An 18,193-nucleotide genomic window follows, 5' to 3' on the forward strand; every position below is an offset into this window, starting at 1 on the left:
GAGAGAGACAGAGAGAGACAGAGAGAGAGATATGAGCCAGTTCAAAATGTCGATTAAAAGAAGTGGTGAATAGAGTTACGAAGTGATTCGTTCTGCAAGTAAAACAGAAGGAACGAGGGTAGAAAAGGGTGACAAAGAATGACATTAAAAGGAGGTGTAACATGACGTAATGAGTTCGAGGATTTTTTTTGCAGTTTTAATGTAAAACTACATTTTTGGCTTTTCCAAAACTAATTTAGAAAGAATGGGGAGAGGTAGAGCAGAGGAAAAGCAAAGATGACCTCAAGAGGAGAAAGTAAAAGAGAGACAGAGAGGATTTGGAAGGTGAGAAGGTATGAGCACCTGCTGTATATATATGGAGACTGGGAACCGATTCATAATAACACTAACAGCTAGTACAGGAAACAACCAACAGTCAGACAGGACAGATCCGTTGCGGTAAATGTGGTTTTTGGAGAAGATTCATGAAGCTGAGAAAACCGTGTCCATTCACAAGGAAACCATCAGTGGAAGTTTCCTTTCTCCCGCGTGCTCCACTTTCCTTCCCATACTCTAATATTGTCTCGCACTCTCCTCCTCTCGACCTCCCGCTTGCTCCCTTGTTTTCTTACTCTCATACCCTCCAGCTGGAATTCAACCCTCCTACCTTCCCATACTACTTTCCTACCCTCCTCATTCCCTCATCTTATGTTTCTCAATTAGCACGAGACATTTTTTTTTGTGTACCTTGTTGAGGCTCCTGTGAGAGCTAACACACAATGCACAGCAAGGGGGGGGGGCATGAGACGAGGGGCGGGAGTGGGAAGGACAAAACAGTGGGGAACAGAAACATTAGGAGATCTGTGAAAGGGAGAGGGATGGGACAGGGAACATGGGGTATACAAGATGGACACTACAGGGACTTTCAGGAAGGAAAGCAGGGAATTTGAAGGAGGTGGGCTTGGGGTGGTTTATCGGGGGTAGAAGAGATCAAGGATTTGGATGGGGGATGATAAGAGGTGGTGGTGAACAGCTGTTTTGAAGGTCTGTAGGGAAGAATGGGAAAGAATGGAGTGAGGGAGTTTATTCCAAAGGCGGGAAAAAAAGAGGAATGAAAGAGTGAAGGTGAACATGCGGCCGTCTCCACCATCCAGTCTGTACATTATAAATAGATGACCCTTCGACCAGCTTCCTCTACGAACCCAAACACAATTCTCGACCACCGTGGACAATTACAAAAGAAAACTTATTCTGTTGACTCTTTGAAAAGCTATTACAGAAGCACCACCCCACAACTTTGTAGTGTGTGTGTGTGTGTGTGTGTGTGTGTGTGTGTGTGTGTGTGTGTGTGTGTGTGTGTGTGTGTGTGTGTGTGTGTGTGTGTGTGTGTGTGTGTGTGTGTGTGTGTGTGTGTGTGTGTGTGTGTGTGTGTGAAAAAATGTAATGAAGCTGTCTGCGTGCCTCTGAAGCCTTCCAGTCAAAACCCATTGGCTGGACAGCTGGAAACACACACACACACACACACACACACACACACACACACACACACACACACACACACACACACACACACACACACACACACACACACACACACACACGCACACGCGCACGCACACACACACACACACACGCACACACACTTGCCTTATTTAATATAGTGGGATAAATTGATAAAAGTTAAAAACGAAGAACATTTTAATTGAGCTAAACCCATATTTTTCAAACGTCTATCTGCTCATGAATTATGTCCGATTTATCTTTTTTGCGTTACGGAATGTTGTCATTCCGGTGTCATGTCATCGGTCACCTTCACCAGTGACCTTGGTTTGTTTCACTCTCATCTAATGATGTCCAAACTAATAAATCAGGAATTACAAACAGAAACAATGTGTGTCAAATCACCCGATGATGGTGTCGCTCATCACCTGACAACACAAAAAATTATTGATGGAATTTAACTCGGGTATCCACTATCATTGATTAATCTTTTGTGTTCTGTGACATATTCTATAATAATGTATTGTTTTTGAGGAGCTACATTTCAATACACAACTACTCCTATTCCTACTACGACTACTACTAGTACTAGTTTTTAACGGCCCCAATCATTCCACTTTCTCGTGGGGTCCGTCGGGAGTCTTTCACGAACCTGGTGGCCAGGCCTGACGTTCAACCGAAGGCGATTTGGGCAGGAATTTGTGTAATTTGTTGAGGGTGCCGGTGAAAACTGTCCACCAACTAATGCTGACAGAGAGGACACATTGATGAAACACTGCGATGACAGTTTATATGCTGGGTCGAAATTCAAACTCAGGCTAGAGATGGCTTCGATGAGAGTGCGCGCCAGAGCATCCCGCCAGGCCAAAGACCATCACACAATGTAAACAAGAGCAAAAGTAGGCATCCAGCAATCTCGAGAACCTGATTTTAAATGAATCCTGCAAAGTTTGAAAGGTTAAGGTCGTCCGTGAAAAATTCAATACGAGTATTCCGTAATGTGATCGACAAATGCAAGTGTTGAAGCATTTACAAGTGGGATTTGGTTACGACTTGGGCATAATAAATCGACAATTAATCATCATGTTTTAATTTTTTTCCCGGCCAGATGTAGGTACCTGTCCAAGAAAGCCATTGTCTTCCTTCAACGGTATTCAAGTTGCTCGAATCCTCGCTCAGAAAGTTTGCAACTGTTGATTCGGGAGGCTTTCTTTGGAGCCTAATCCTTCATGAACAAGTGTTACTTACACCTTCAAACAAGGAAACCGTGACTGCAGAGTTAAAAACGCAGATATCATATTTAAGATTGATGGTCTCGATGTTCCCTGGGAAATATTCCAATACACCTGTGTGAGAGGAGAGCTGAGAGGTAGCGCACTCGACCATAACACTTTCGAACACATTCAAACACTTTCAAGAGGTAGCACATTCAAGCCTGGGTTTGAATCTTCATCCGTCTGTAAACTCTTGTCCTGGTGTTTCGCAGACAGGATGAATCATCAATACAAATTCCTTCCCTGGCATTCTGAGTCGGAGTGGCGACCCGACCAGGATTGTAGTTTAGTAAATTTCCTTGGCAGAACGAACGCTCTGCATCGGGCATGGCACATGATCATGATGATGAGGGTCTCTGTTAAGGCTTTTATCTTCATCTCCTAACAGAGTATAACAAAGTACGATTAGTCCACATTGTATGCCCTCCTCTCTCTTGGAATAAAACACGAGTGTCCTTGTGTCAACGTTATTTCCTTTTCATATCAACAAAACATCACACACATAGCGGTTGATAAGATTCTTGGCAAATAAAGACAATGGGACCAATCATTTTTGACCGGATTTTTTGAACTCCTCCACCTCCTTGTAAATGGTACAGTGTTGAAGTATTTATTATAATTGGTGGATTTTTATTTATTTATTCATATGCAGCATGTGGCTGTTTGGCCGCATCATTTTCTGGGGGCATTGCTGTGCCGCTGATGCAATGCCCACCTGGTACTCATTTCACCAACCTCAGAAGGATGGCAAACTGATCGAGTCAACCTGCCTGATGTTAATTCGACTGAGTGACAGGGCCTTAAACTCAAGACCCTTAAGAACTTAATCCAGCCACCCTAACTGTTATGCCAAAGCGAGGCTTTAACTGGTTGATCGTGTGATTATTACAGGGAGCCGCACGACACTAGTCCGTTGCAACGCACGGAAAGGGAAAGATGCAGTCGAATTGGTTGGGAATCTAATTGTTGAGTTGTTCAAAAAGATCTTTCACAATGAAATTCGGTCGAAAGGAAAGTAGTCTTCAAGAGAGGGAAATGAGGATAAATCATTTCATGTATTAATGTAATTAAGCCGTCTGTCTATGTGGCTGCGCATGTCTGAAGCCTTCCGGTCAAAACCCATTGGCTGCACAGCTGGCATGACTCTACCCACAATTTTACCAGGAAAATCGTGCATCCACCATTTTGGTTCTGTAGACCACAGTATGTATTGGCCTCAGGCTTCAGGCGTTTGGTGCCAGCCGATGGGTAAGTGAAATTGGAATCTATCCGAGCGATATAACGATGATGTATTATCTATGTGTGCATTATATCATGTACATAACCACAGTTTTTTTTTTCAGGAGCGGTCTGTTGTCTGTACACCACCTAAAGAAAGGGATGGTTTTTATGTACAGTACATTTGAAGACTGAACAATGTGACGTCTATCATGAAATAAAGGTGTTTTGAGTACAACCCATGCAGAAAATAGAAAATAGTCTTGAAGGAAATGCATATTGATACTACAAGGGATTAAAAAAGTTAATATTGGGTCTGGGGATGAGTACTTGGGGTTGGGTGGGGGGTTGAGGACTTGGGTTTTTTTTTCTGTGTTCATAGTCAAGGCCGTGGAAGAGTTAGAACACTGAACGGATCAGGACATACAGTAACAGACAAAAACAGGATGCAAAACAGGATGTAAAAGGAACCGCAGAGAGAGGAGGGAAACACCAGCAGTGGAATTGAAGGCCAAAATAGAGGGAGAGATTGACAAACAATGGGTGTGGGGATGAATTGGGGGCAGGAAAGGATGCATGGGATGGACAAGATGGATGCAGAGGGAAACTCCAAGGAGGGAAAACTGGAAATCTGGAAGGAGGAGGGATTGCGTTGGGTTAACGAGGGTAAAAAAGATCATGGCTTTGGATTGGGGACGATCTGAGATGGTGATGAACAGCTGTCTTGAAGACCTGAAGAGAAGAATGAGATTGAAGAGAATGTGGAAGTTGATTCCACAGGTGGGACAGAAGAGGAACGAATAAATGGAGGTGAGCAGTGATCTTGGATTTAGGTAGTTTCGCCAGAAGGGGAATGATGGTGGAAGAAATAAAGGAGAAAGGAAGAGGAGAGGAGACAGAGTTGGGAGACTGCATTGAGGCTTTGTGGAGGGTTTGATGACTTTAAGTCACGGTTTACATGATGCGGAAATTTCGTGGGGCCCTGCTTTTTTTTCTGAGTACCGCTGTAACGGGTAGACTCGTTTAGTGATTATTTTAGAGAAAGATACACTTGGTGTGTCTGTCAGTCACTAAATGATTGTTTAACTCGCAGAAAAGTCAATTTGCAAGTCAACTTTAACCCCTCGACACTGGCACGGTACAAAAGACCACCCAGTAAGTGGACCTCAGTCTGGAGTCGTCACTAATAAACCAGTTATCATGTGGTATGTCCAAGAAAGTGATGCTGTAGTGGAATCAGGTGTGTATTCAACTTGTGATGGGATGAGGAGATGTTCCTTCGGTCCACTCTTAGATTATGTGACTCCAGTGGATATTCAAGAAGAGTCACAGATTACATCCACCTGACAGTTCTGTATTAATTGGATGTTTTCAAGATGAAAGTGCATATTTCACTGATGACAAAATCGTTGGTGGATGATTTGAGGTGTGTGACAGATATTTGGTTTGAGGACCTTTGGGATGTCCTTCAATGGCTAATTTATTGTCATCCCTGAATGACAATTCCATTAAAACATTCTACTCATTTGTGGAGTTTCTGCTCTTGGTGGAGCTGTCAATGTAACAAACATTGTGTGATTGAAATCTGCTTCTCCTCTTTTGGTGAAGCCTGCAGTTGATTTATTGGTTAAGGTGGCTGGCTTAAGATCTTAGGGTCTTGAGTTTGCGCCCTTGTTGCGCTGTTTACATAACACCGGGTGGGTTGATTCACCCAAGAATCCTTCCAAGGTTTGCAGAATGAGTACCAGCTTGCTGGGAAGAATGAGCGATTCAAGTATCCTGTGTCAGAGTGGCGACCCATCCAGGATTGGCCCCTCCAGCCAAGGAAAAACTGCCTTGGCAGCCATATATGCATCTGAAGATGCAGAGTGTTTCTTCTTCTTCCTCTTCTTCTTCTTCTTCTTCTTCTTCTTCTTCTTCTTCTTCTTCTTCTTCTTCTTCTTCTTCTTCTTCTTCTTCTTCTTCTTCTTCTTCTTCTTCCTTTGGTTGGAGTTCCTTACTTTTTTCACGAATAGAACCTGGTGCGTCAAAGGGATTGTTTTCAGTTTTATTTTGTGCACAAATCTGGGTTTATGGAAGAGTGAGGTGACACGGACTGGTAGTGGAGCGATGGGACAACATGAGGACACAACAAGAATATGAGCAAACATGACGAAAGAGAAGAGGGAAGGAAACATAGTGCCTTGCCAATACATGGGGGAGAGCAGAGAGTGCAAGACCAGAAAGGAGGTGGTGGAAGACAGAGAAACCACCGACCTCTCTGCGATTGGAAAGTGATAGGTCCATCGACTCAGCTTCATCGTGGGACATTCCAATAATACTGCAGGCCTTGGTTTCCATGGCATCAAGCTGAGCAAGGTGTGAGTGGGAGCACCAGTCCAGAGGAGAGAGAGAGAGCAGTACTCCAGGATGATCTGAGATTGTGTTGTACTGTAAACATGACGTCTTGGAAGGAAGAGTGGGATTGAACAGACTCAGGAATGCAGTTCCACAATTTGGAGAACTGGAGGACAAAATAGTTGATGTGTGCAGTGAATTTGGATATTGCCTTTCACAAGGAGAGGATTACCGGAAAAATGTGTGTGACCTTTAACAGACAAAATCCAGGTTCATGATGGAAGGGTGAAAGAGCATGAATACCTGAGGACAGTTGGTAGAAAAGAAAGGCCAATGACCTGTCAGTGATGAGACAGCAGCAGGTTGTGTACTTCTGGTTATTAATGAGAAAGTTCTCTGGTGTTGAGTGCTTTGGAGTCAATAGCATCCAGTAAAGACAGGGGCGATATGAAGTGGTGACACCATCCCTTTGGAGAAAGAAGTAATATAATGAACCACAAAGAATAGCTTTGCAGTCTGTGAGAAGTTAAAGGTTACCAATGAAGGACATGGCATTTTGGAGGTTGCCCAGCCTGCAGCTGCCTCTGGAAGTCAGCTTTGATATGTATGTTCTCTTCCCTAGAGTGAACCAGTTTGTCGGGGGAAGTTTTTGGCCCAAGTCTTCCATGAACCGGCTGGTCAGGCCTGACATTCGACTTAGTAGTTGGGGCAGGAATTTGGAATTTGTTGAGGGTGATGGTGATAGCTCACCAACTCTCCGCGAAGGACACCGGCATCTCTCAGGTACATCAACTAATGCCTACAGATGGGATGCCAGTTTAACGTCAATCCGAGGGACTGCACTCACATTGATGAATCATCCTACCTGTGGAACACCGGGATGACAGTTTATTGCAGGGGCAGGATTCAAACCCAGGCTTGACAGCTTAGAGGTGAGTGTGCGTACTGCAAGGCCATTCTGTCAGCTCCCTTATAGTCTTATCCAATCTATCACTGAGTATGGTCGTACTCCATGTGGAGGGATGATATGGGTGATAAAATGGCTGCCATTCAAATGTGTATACAATAATATGCTTACAAAGAGTGAAGTCATAAGCAACTAGAAAGGTACTCAGTGGAGTGCATACCTCCACAACATAATGCCTGATCCACGAGAACATATCCGGCCATTACATTTTTCAAATATCATGCTATACAGTACCATATCGTTTTAGTCCAATCTCTCAATGGTGAAGAATCACTTTAAAAAGAAAAATTCTCTATCCAGATCCGGTTTTGGATATCCACCAAAATCGAATCGATTCGTCCTTGTCACACACCCAACCTGTTCACTAAGTTTCTTCCGAATCTGTCCCCAACCTTTTGAGATACCGTGCCATATGTCGTTTTTGGCCCTCTCAATGGTGAAGAATCACTTAAAAAATTCTCGTAGCCGTATCCGGATCCGGATTTTCAATAAAATCTCATCAATTCGTCCTTGTCGCACACCGAACCTGTCCAGAAAATTTCAGATGGATCCGTCCACAACTTTTAGAGCTATCCGGTACACAAACAGAGAGATAGACAGACAGAAAGGGGTGAAAACATAACCTCCTTCACCTTCGGTGATGGAGTTCATAAAAAGCCAAACCTTTTATTCTCGAGCGTTTTCTGAACTACCAAGACTTTAAAAGATGCCAGAATACATCTCAAAAGTACCACAACGACAAGTCGCTAAATCCCCAATTTGTACTTCTTCCCCTCTAAAACCAATGTAAAACTGTAGCCCAACTTAACTCAATAACTGCTCAAGCCATGATAGTGATTCCAAGGTGAGTAAGTGACTTGTCTCTGGGCTAGTGCATGCAACCCAAAATTTTAAAATATATAAAACATTAATCATTTTATGAGGAAGATAAATTGAATGTAAATGTGGACTCATCCCAACCAGGCCAGAAGTGTGTGTGTGTGTATATATATATATATATATATATATATATATATATATATATATATATATATATATATATATATATATATATATATATATATATATATATATATATATATATATATATATATATATATATATATATATATATATATATATATATATATATATATATATATATATATTTTTTTTTTTACGAATTTGGTAATTCGATTGCACCCAACATTAAGGTTCCTTTAGACAGTTATGTCGATAAAGCCGAAGTCACATTTGCTCTACGGTGTGGGTACGGCGGCCGTACACCCTCTGAATTGATAGAAACGTGGGGCGGCCGCAGAGTTTCTGTGGTGGCCTCTGGGGGCCCTACGCCGTTTGGCTATCTTTTACAGGCCGTAGGGGTAACTGTGGAATTATAACGCGGAGTTATAATTTTTTTTTTATTTCTACGTTCGCCGTAGCAATTCGACAAGTCGAAACAAAAAACTGGTAAAAAAAAAAAGAACTGGTATATATACCCACTTGTTACCGTCCGTCTGGCCGCACGTTCGCCTTAGGGCCCCCCTGTGGTCGCCCTGTGGTCGCCTTGCGGGCACCTTGCGTCTGCCTTAAATTCTATGGCCGCCGCAGGGCCCCCTTAAGGTCACCATGCGACATCAAATCAAAGACCGGACGGCAACCCCACGTTTTCGGTCTCCACAATTTCTAAATACGCCGTGCGGCTCCCCAAAAAATAAAAACATGTGACTGCTACATTGTGTGACCGTGGAAATACTGCGGCCACCCTATAATTGCTAATGCCCGTAGATTTTGGAGACCCCACGGCCGCCATGGCAAATGTGACTTAGGCCTTAATACTTGTTCCCCAGATAGCTCACCTTCCATTGTTTAATGGGCACAAATCGATTAAGTGCGCTGTGCGATTCAATTTAATAGTTGTGCATACCTGCCAACCCTACCGATTTGCGCGGCAGCCTACCGATTTTATTAGTCAGACAAACTGCATTTGGAAATTATCGGAAAAAAAAAATGGTTGTGTTTTTTTCAGTTTTGCGTTCGTTTCTCACTGCCAAGATCGTATTACACGCGGCTGCTTCCACATTCCACACAACTCGTGCCTGACCTTGATTTCTTATCTCTTTAGCGATTGGTTATTGCTTCCAAACTAAGCATGCCCAATCAAATGTGACGACAGGAAACAGCGGGCATTCATTTCCAGACAACGCGCCATTTTCCATTCCTGATCAAAGACTGCAGTTACCAGAGAGGACTCATGGCTTCAGTGCTCGACAACAATGCAAACACCAGAAAAGAAAAAACCACCCCCACGCTGGGTCAACGAGTTTAAACCAAGCTGGACAACAGAGCTCGTGTATGAAGGCTTCGCGTGAGGTAAACTGTAAATATGTTATGAAATCAGAGTGGCCAGTCATTTCATTCATCAAGATGTATCGGTGAGTTTATGTAAACTCTTGTGTACATGTATGGATGGGCACAAACATGTGGAGCTTGGACAGTGAGTAATTTATGGAAACGTGACTGATGATCATGATGTCTTAGAAAAATAAACATTGGTGAGTAGATCAAACATGTTAAGTTTTCTCTTTTTCACTCTAAAAAATATGTTGATATATTTCAGCGAACTGTGGTCTCAAAATACAGGAGATTGCACCATTTTGCTTAATTTTTTTGAAAAATTTCCGGGGGCACATGCCCCCGTTCCCCCCACAGGGACTCGTGCGACGACAGCCTACCACTCTCCCTTCAAAAAACGTTGGCAGGTATGGTTATGGAGCGATCATAACACAATGGAGATGCCCCTCCCCCTTCTTCTGCGAAGAGGAAGAAGAGCCCTCCCATTCCGTGATTCATGACGTCAACAACTCCCTCCCACCCGTGGTTGAGCGGGGAACGGAGCACGAGGGCATGACTCACGCTGGGAGTGGGGGAGAGTGGGGGAGGGGGCCGATAAGAATAAAGAAGGGATCCTCTGCTTTGTTCGGGCGGGCTTTCAGTAGTGGACCTTCGGGTTCTGCTTGGCTTGGGTTGGGGAGGAGGCTTTTTGAAGGCTTTTTGAAGGCCTTCTGCTCTGGCTTGGGCTTTTTGGAGAGCTTTTTGCTTCGGCTTGGCTTTTAGCAGGCCTTTGGGTTCTGCTTGGCTCGGTTCACTTTTTGGGCTCTGGCTTGGTTCGTCGAAGAGAGTTGAGTTGGTTGCTCGGCTCGGAGTTCTTGGTTCGTGGAGCTCTTTGTTCTCCGCTTGGTTCCCGGCTTGGTGCGACTCATCGGCCTCATGGTGGAGGTGGCTCCTCGGGGAAGCGACACATCGACGGGAAGGATCGGCGCCTCGTCTCACCAGCACGTGTTGAGAAGCGCGAGAGGATTCGCGGGAGCTCAGGAAGGATCGCGGCTCACGGTGATTAGGCCAAAAAAAAAAAATGTTGCATTGGCGTAACCCGCCCGACCCTAAAAATTCCGCCGACCCTACATTTTTTTTTGTTTTTTTGCTATCGAAAAATTTTGCCGACCCTATTTTATTGCTATTTTGCTGTTTTGCTATCGTTTTCAAGTATCTTGTAGATTGCGATCGCGATCGCAAAAACCCGGAAGTGTTTCGGACAGAACCCGCCGACAAAAAGGGTGGTACTCGAGCCGGGGGAGATTTTGGGAGGGATTTATTAGGGAAAAAAAAAAAAAAAGATCCCGACCGACCTACCCTATTTTTCAGTGACCCGTTACGCCAATGCAACATTTTTTTTTTTGGTCTTAGATCCGGCTCGCTCTCGCTGGAGCCCGGGTCCGAACAACTTGAAGACCACACGAGGTGGAGAGGTTCGAGATAGGTTCTGGGTTCCAGCTCATCTGTCCTCCGAGCTGGAGTCCATCATTAAAGGCATCAGCCACCATTTATTGGGAGTGTGTGTGTGCGCGTGTGTGCGTGTGTGTGTGTGTGTGTGTGTGTGTGTGTGTGTGTGAGTGTGTGCGTGCGTGTGTGTGCGTGCGTGTGTGTGTGTGCGTGCGTGTGTGCGCGCGTGTGTGCGCGTGTGTGTGCGTGTGCGTGCGTGTGTGCATGTGTGCGCGCGTGTGTGTGCGTGTGCGCGCGTGCGTGTGTGCGTGTGCGTGCCTACGTGTGTGCGTGTGTGTGCGTGCGTGTGTGCGTGTGCGTGTGTGCGTGCGTGTGTGTGTGCGTGCGTGCATACGTGTGTGCGTGTGCGTGCGTGTGTACGTGTGTGCGCGTGTACGTGTACGTGTGTGCGTGTGTACGTGTGTGCATGTGTACGTGTGTCCGTGTGTACGTGTGTCCGTGGGCCCGTCTAATAAGTACGAAACTGTTAAGTGCTTTGTGTGCTGTAAATGATTGCATTTCGTATAGTTGGCATAGATCTGCTCTTACATGCTTCCCTAGTTCCCCATTATTATTAATAAATACCCCAATTGTTAAATGTTTTCAGCTCGTCGCGTCGATTCTTTCATTGACTGAGCATTTCGTGTGTTGGGAGTTGGAAAGTGGTTGGTTTGCCGTAAAAGGGGGACATTTGGACCGACGGTTCTCGGCGATTAAGCCGCTCGGAATCGTGCACGGGACAGGCTCGCTTAAGCGGCTTGTTCTGTACGAGCTCTATCGAGGGTGGAATACCCCGGTAGTTGGATCACGTGGGTATTTAGGTAAATTGAAGATTGGCAATCGACCCTACCCCACGTGATCTGCCCATTGGCGTATTTCGGTTCTTGCCGTCAGCCTCGGAGTTATCCGGGCGGCGATCTATATTCCGGGCGATCGGTCGTGCCGACTCGACTTTCGGCTCTGTCAGAGCAGTCGGCTTGTGGCCGACGCACCGACACCGTAACAATATATATATATATATATATATATATATATATATATATATATATATATATATATATATATATATATATATATATATATATATATATATTGTTATGGTTTTGGAAAACTTACTCCAGGTGGAGAGCATACATGGGCACGTAGGTGATCCGAGGATCAGTTATTACTTCTACCACCAAAAGTGAAGGAGGTTAGGGTTTCACCCCTTTGTCTGTTTGTTTATTACTTGCAAAATTGAAGAATTTTCAAGTATATTGGTTCGTCGATTTTGTTTCTGACAAGTACAGTATATTTATCGCCTCCATTTGTTTGTTTTTTTGTTTGTTTGTGTGCTTGTCTGTCCGATCGCCTCCAGTCAAAACCGCTCAACCGAACATTCTTAAATTTTCAGACATTAATGTCACCGACACTGCGACAGTCCCGCATTGAAGTTTCGTAAAATTTGGTTGATCAAAAAAGGCTAGATATGCCAAGAGTCCAATTTGAGCCGAATTTTCTAAAATCCTCAAATTTCATCCAATTGACTGGACATTTGAACAGGATTTGCACATCAGGTCAGTAAATTTAACCACCTATTACAGTTAAGGTTATCTTAGGTCAAAAGGTCAACATCAGCCATAAGGTCAACCCAAAATGAGCCAAATTTTCAAATTGTTTCTAAAATTGTCAATTTTCATCCAATTGACTTTAAATTTGAAGACCATTTGCTTATCAGGTCGCTGAATTCAACAACCTGCTAATTTTGAGGTAAACTTAGACCAACAGGTCAACATAGGCCAAATTATCTAAAAACATCAATCTTAACCCTCTGGAGCCCACAAAATGTTCTGGGTGAACAAAAAAATAACTCCTGGGGCTCTAGAGGGTTAATCCCATTAACTTGAAATTTGAAGAGCATTGGCATATCAGTTCACTGAATTCAACCACCAACTAAGTTTGAGTTAAACATAGGTCAATTTGGGCCAAATTTTCTAAAATCCTCAATTTCAATCCAATTAACTTGAAATTTGAAGAGCATTTGCATATCAGGTAACTGAATTCAGCCACCTATTAGTTTTAAGGTAAACATAGGCCAAAAGGTCAAAATAGGTCAAAAGGCCAATTTGGGCCCAAAAAATTTTAAATCCTCAATTTTCATCCGATTGACTTGAAATTTGAAGAGCATTTTCATGTCAGGTCACTGAATTCAACTCCGAATGAATTTTAAGGTCCAAATATCAACACAGACCTAATTTCTAAAATTGATAGACAGGGCAAAAAAACTAAATATATCACTATATCTCAAAAAGTTGTGGACGAGTTATGACAAAACAAGATGGATGAGTTGAATAGGTGACAAGAACAAGCGGATTGGATTTTGGTTCAGATTCAGCCCATCAGTGGGATACAAAACGTGAACTGTTCCACCTGGCAGAGGTATGCACTCAATTTTCATCCGATTGACATGAAATTTGAAGAGGATTTATATTTCACGTCAGTGAGTTCAACCAACCAATTTATTTTAACGTCAACATGGACCAAAAGATCAAAATAGGCTCAACATCAACAACTAAGGTGGTGTTTCTAAAATCCTCAATTTTCATCCGATTCACTTGAAATTTGAAGAGGAGTTGCCTATTTGGTCATTGAATTCAACCACCAATTATTTTTGACGTCAAATTTGTTTTATTGATTTTGCAAGTATCATGCTCTGCTGGACGTCTTCTTCTTGGTTGGTTGTTTGTGTGCAGGATATCTCAAAAAGTTGTGGACAGATTGGATGAAATATTGTGGACAGGTTGGGTGTGTGACAAGGACGAACTGATTAGATTTTGGTGAAGATCCGAATCCAGATCCGGATCTGATAATTTTAAAAGTGATTCTTCACCATTGAGCAATTTGGGCCAAAAACGATATACTCGTAGAGCACGATATCTCAAAAAGTTGTGAATGGATTCAGATGAAACGTGGTTGACACGTTGTGTTTGTGACATGGAAGAATTGATTCAATTTTGGTGAAGATACGGATGCGGATCCGGATCTGATCATTCTTTCAGTGATTCTTCACGATTGAGAGATAGGGTGAAACTGATATATAGCACGATATCTCAAAAAGTTGTGGACGTATTCGGATAAGACTTGGTGGACAGGTTGGGTGTGCAAAAAGGAAGAATTGATTCGATTTTGGTGAAGATCCGATTCCGGATCTGGACACGAGAATTATTTAATTTTTCAAGTGATTCTTCCCCATTGAGAGATTGGGCCAAAACTGATACAGTACTGTATAGCATGATATTTCAAACATGTATTGGGCCCGATATGTTCTAGTGGATCAGGCATTACGTGTTGGAGGTATGTGCTCTACCGAGTGCTATTCCAGTTTGATTAGTCTTTTTATAGATAGTCCTTGGTTCCTTGTCAAAGGGCTGTTTGGGGGGGTGGGGGGGCATGCGTTGGCTTGGCTATGTTTGTTATGTGTAATGTGTTCTCCCCTCCCTTTCTATTACTTTCAATCTTTATTCCTTAACATTATCCTTCTTTTCAATCCTTCTGTTACTTTCAATCTTTCCTCCTTCACATCAAAGTTCTGTTCAATTCCTTTGTTACTTTCAATCAACTCCGTTACCTCATCGGTCTGTTTCAATGGTCCACCAATAATCTCGCCGCAATCAAACAAACTTTCAAAAATCCTTCCTTCACCCCATTGGTCTTCTCTTCAATCCCGCAGCCATTTGGTGATCCCTCGGTCGTGCGGGGTTCCTTTCCGTGTTCCATCCATCTGTGCATTGCTTGCTAACCCATCTGTCTTGGTTGTCTTTTCCTGTATTGGTTCAATGCAGTGCACAAGTAAGGTTATACGGTAGTGCTACCCCAATAATTACTCTCGCCCAAGGAGAGGGTATTGCATTTGGGTCCATTTGTGTGTTTGTTTGTCCGCACAGAACTTTCGTGTTTTTCTCCGCAACTGCTTGTCGGATTGAGACGAAATTTTCACCATTGGTGCAACGACTTATGTGGAATGTTTTGATGATAAGTATGATGTCATAGGTCACGCGGCGTGTCAGCCGTGTTTGAAAAACGGAAAAAATTTGGACCTCTGTATCTCTGAAACCGCACCAAGGGAAAAAATTGAAACTTGGCACATGGCAAGTACTCCTCATGGGGAATATGTATGATTAATTTTTTTATTATTATTAAATTATGTCATAATTGCAGATGTAGAATGCTACATATGATCAGGAAAAATTCAAGGTCATCTCGGGATAAAATTGTCCACAGAAAAAAAAAAGTGGTGACGTCATCGGTCATGTGATTCGGCAGCCACATTGTTAAAAAAAAAAAAAAACCTTCAAAAGTCTTCTTTGAAGTGACTGAACAGATCGAGGCGAACCTTTACAAATATGACCGCCTGACCATGAGGAACAAAAACTTCTCACATATGAGGTCATAGGTCACATGGTTGGGCAGCCATATTGGATTTACCCTAAAACCGATTTAAAAAAAATCTTCTCTAGAACGGCTGGACAGATCGAGGGGAAACTTCTCAAAAATGTTCCCCAAGCTTTGGGTGTTCAGGTTTGTTAAGGAATAATTGATAGGTCACATGGTTTGGTGTCCATATTGGATTGAAAAAAAAAATTAAATAAGGTTCTCTCTGAAACCGCTGAATCAATCGATGGGAAACTTCAGTTATGATCTAGTGGTAATGGGGAATACAGGTTTTTAATTTCAACCTGATCAGACACATGGTCTGGCATCAGAATTTTTTTTTTTGATCTGGGTTCATTTTGATTTATTTTATTTATTTATTTATTTATTTTTGAATAAGGCTCACTTGGATAGGTTTGGGGGTAGAGGAGTAGCAGCTTAAATATGAATCCTATTAAAGTTCTTCCTGATGACTTCATCTTTGCTTTTTGCTTGTTTGGGTTCCTTCTGATTACTCCAATGCAGGACTTGTACCTATTTGGTGTTCCATTTGAGTTGAATTGAATTCAATTGAATAATAATGAAAAACGTCCTGGGTCATGGTCAGGTGTTCAATCAAAGCTGGACATCTTGGTACTCGGTTATCATTGCCAGCAGTTATAAAGTGGCCGTTGTAATTATGTCTCATTAATTATGTAAAATACCTGTACACAAACGCCACACAAAAGCAGTTCTGGCGAGGGTCTACAATCTCTAATTGCTCTTTTTATTACAGGGCGGCGACATCGAGCTGTTATATAATTGGCTATTCTCTCCTGCGTCTTCTTTCACACTTATTGGGTGTGATGTGGGCGGAGATTGTCGGGTGGATTGTGGGCGGAGATTGCCGGGTGGATTGTGGGCGGAGATTGCCGGGTGGATTGTGGGCGGAGATTGCCGGGTGGATTGTGGGCGGAGATTGCCGGGTGGATTGTGGGCGGAGATTGCTGGGTGAATTGTGGGCGGGGTTAATGCGGAAGAGCGACATTTTTTGTGCTGAGTCGTTTTCTGTGTGACGCCGGAAGTTGATTTTCTTAGCAGGAAGTGATAATCTTCCTTTTCCGTGAGTTGGTGACGCGTAGCGTTGTAACTCTCGTTCTTCATTGGTTTTTTTTTTTTTTGCACATCCGTTTTTTATAGCGCGGTGACATTGTGCTGTTATATAATTGGCTATTCTGTCCTGTGTCTTCTGTTACTTGATTCATCATTCTTAACCTCGACTTTTACTGCCCACAGCCGCGCGATATCGAAGTATTCGCTTCTTGTTCTTGTTTGCTTTGTCAGTCAATGCACAATCACTGTAACGCTCGGCAGTAATCCGAGTATGCGCTGAGGGCACTGACCCCGATTTGCCGGCCGTCCACAGGTAAGGTATCACGTGAAGTAGTGTAACCCCGCCCGGATTGGCCGTGCTAATTGGCGTTCGTGGTTCCTTAGCAACCTGCTCGTGCACGGAGTTATCTGTTCCCGGCGGACTCAGGATCGGTCGTTCGGGAGGAACCAAAGTGCGTCCCATCGTGGCAAGCCTCGAACTATCGATCCATGACGATGAGTGGTGTGTGTGTGTGTGTGTGTGTGTGTGTGTGTGTGTGTGTGTGTGTGTGTGTGTGTGTGTGTGTGTGTGTGTGTGTGTGTGTGTGTGTCAGTGTGAAGCCTTTTGATTGATTTATATACAATTCCACACTCTTGGATCAATCTTCCCCAAATTTTGCATCCTTGCTGGGGGTACACAGGTTTAAATTAAGAGCACAACTCACCCCAACCACCCTCCTCTACTAGAGTATTTTTGTATGTGTGTGTGTACATCTGAAAAGGATAGAAAAGAAAAAAAAAACGACTGGAGAGAAACTGATGTTAAAGAAGGAATTTAAAGGGAATTTGGCCCGTCATTGCTGTGGTGCACTCCCGGGATAATTCACTCCACATCTTCAAACGTCAATCTCCATGATGGTTTGCCAAACCCTAAATAACCCAATCTTGATACAATTCTTAATACAATTCCACCACTACCTACCGGTTTGGGAATTTGGGATGGATCCAATGCAATAGGTGTATCCATGAAATGTATCTGCTGGGATTGAATTGTCCCCTAAAGTGTGAACGAGCTTTTCCTTTGCCATGAAAAGGACTCCAACACAAATTTTCTATTCCCACTTTAGTTTAGTCCCACAAACTCGGTGCTGTTTGTGTCTTTGGGACAAATCAAGTTGACTCGTACCTGGATCTAAATTTGTTGGAAACTGAGGCTCGAGTTCCCCCGGCAGGTGGTGCACATTTAGAGATCAGGTGGGCAAGTGGAATGGGCATGTGTTTTGAACATCCATCGTTACAGGTGTGAATGAGACGTGAACTAAAGGAAATTATCATTAAGAATTAAGAAGGAACTTACAAGCTCCACTGAAGGGAGATTGTTGTGGGTACAATATATTTTTTTTAACAACTGCAGGTATTAAAGTGCCATGAAATCGTGTTCATGATGCACCTGTCCTCGAGCAAGACGTTCGAGGCACAAAGCGATCTAATCGTTCTATTTGACACAAAACGAAGCGAATGGAATTGTTTTAAACCCGTCCAGGGAACTCGCAGCCGCAGCTGTCGGGAAATGAAGAAGAGGAAGATGCATGAAACAAAATTATTTATTAATAATAAAAATAATTTATTAATTCAT

The sequence above is a fragment of the Eptatretus burgeri genome, chromosome 18, assembly GCF_056783735.1.
Source record: "Eptatretus burgeri isolate ZD-2024b chromosome 18, Ebu_testis_v1, whole genome shotgun sequence".
Classification (NCBI taxonomy): Eukaryota; Metazoa; Chordata; class Myxini; order Myxiniformes; family Myxinidae; genus Eptatretus; species Eptatretus burgeri.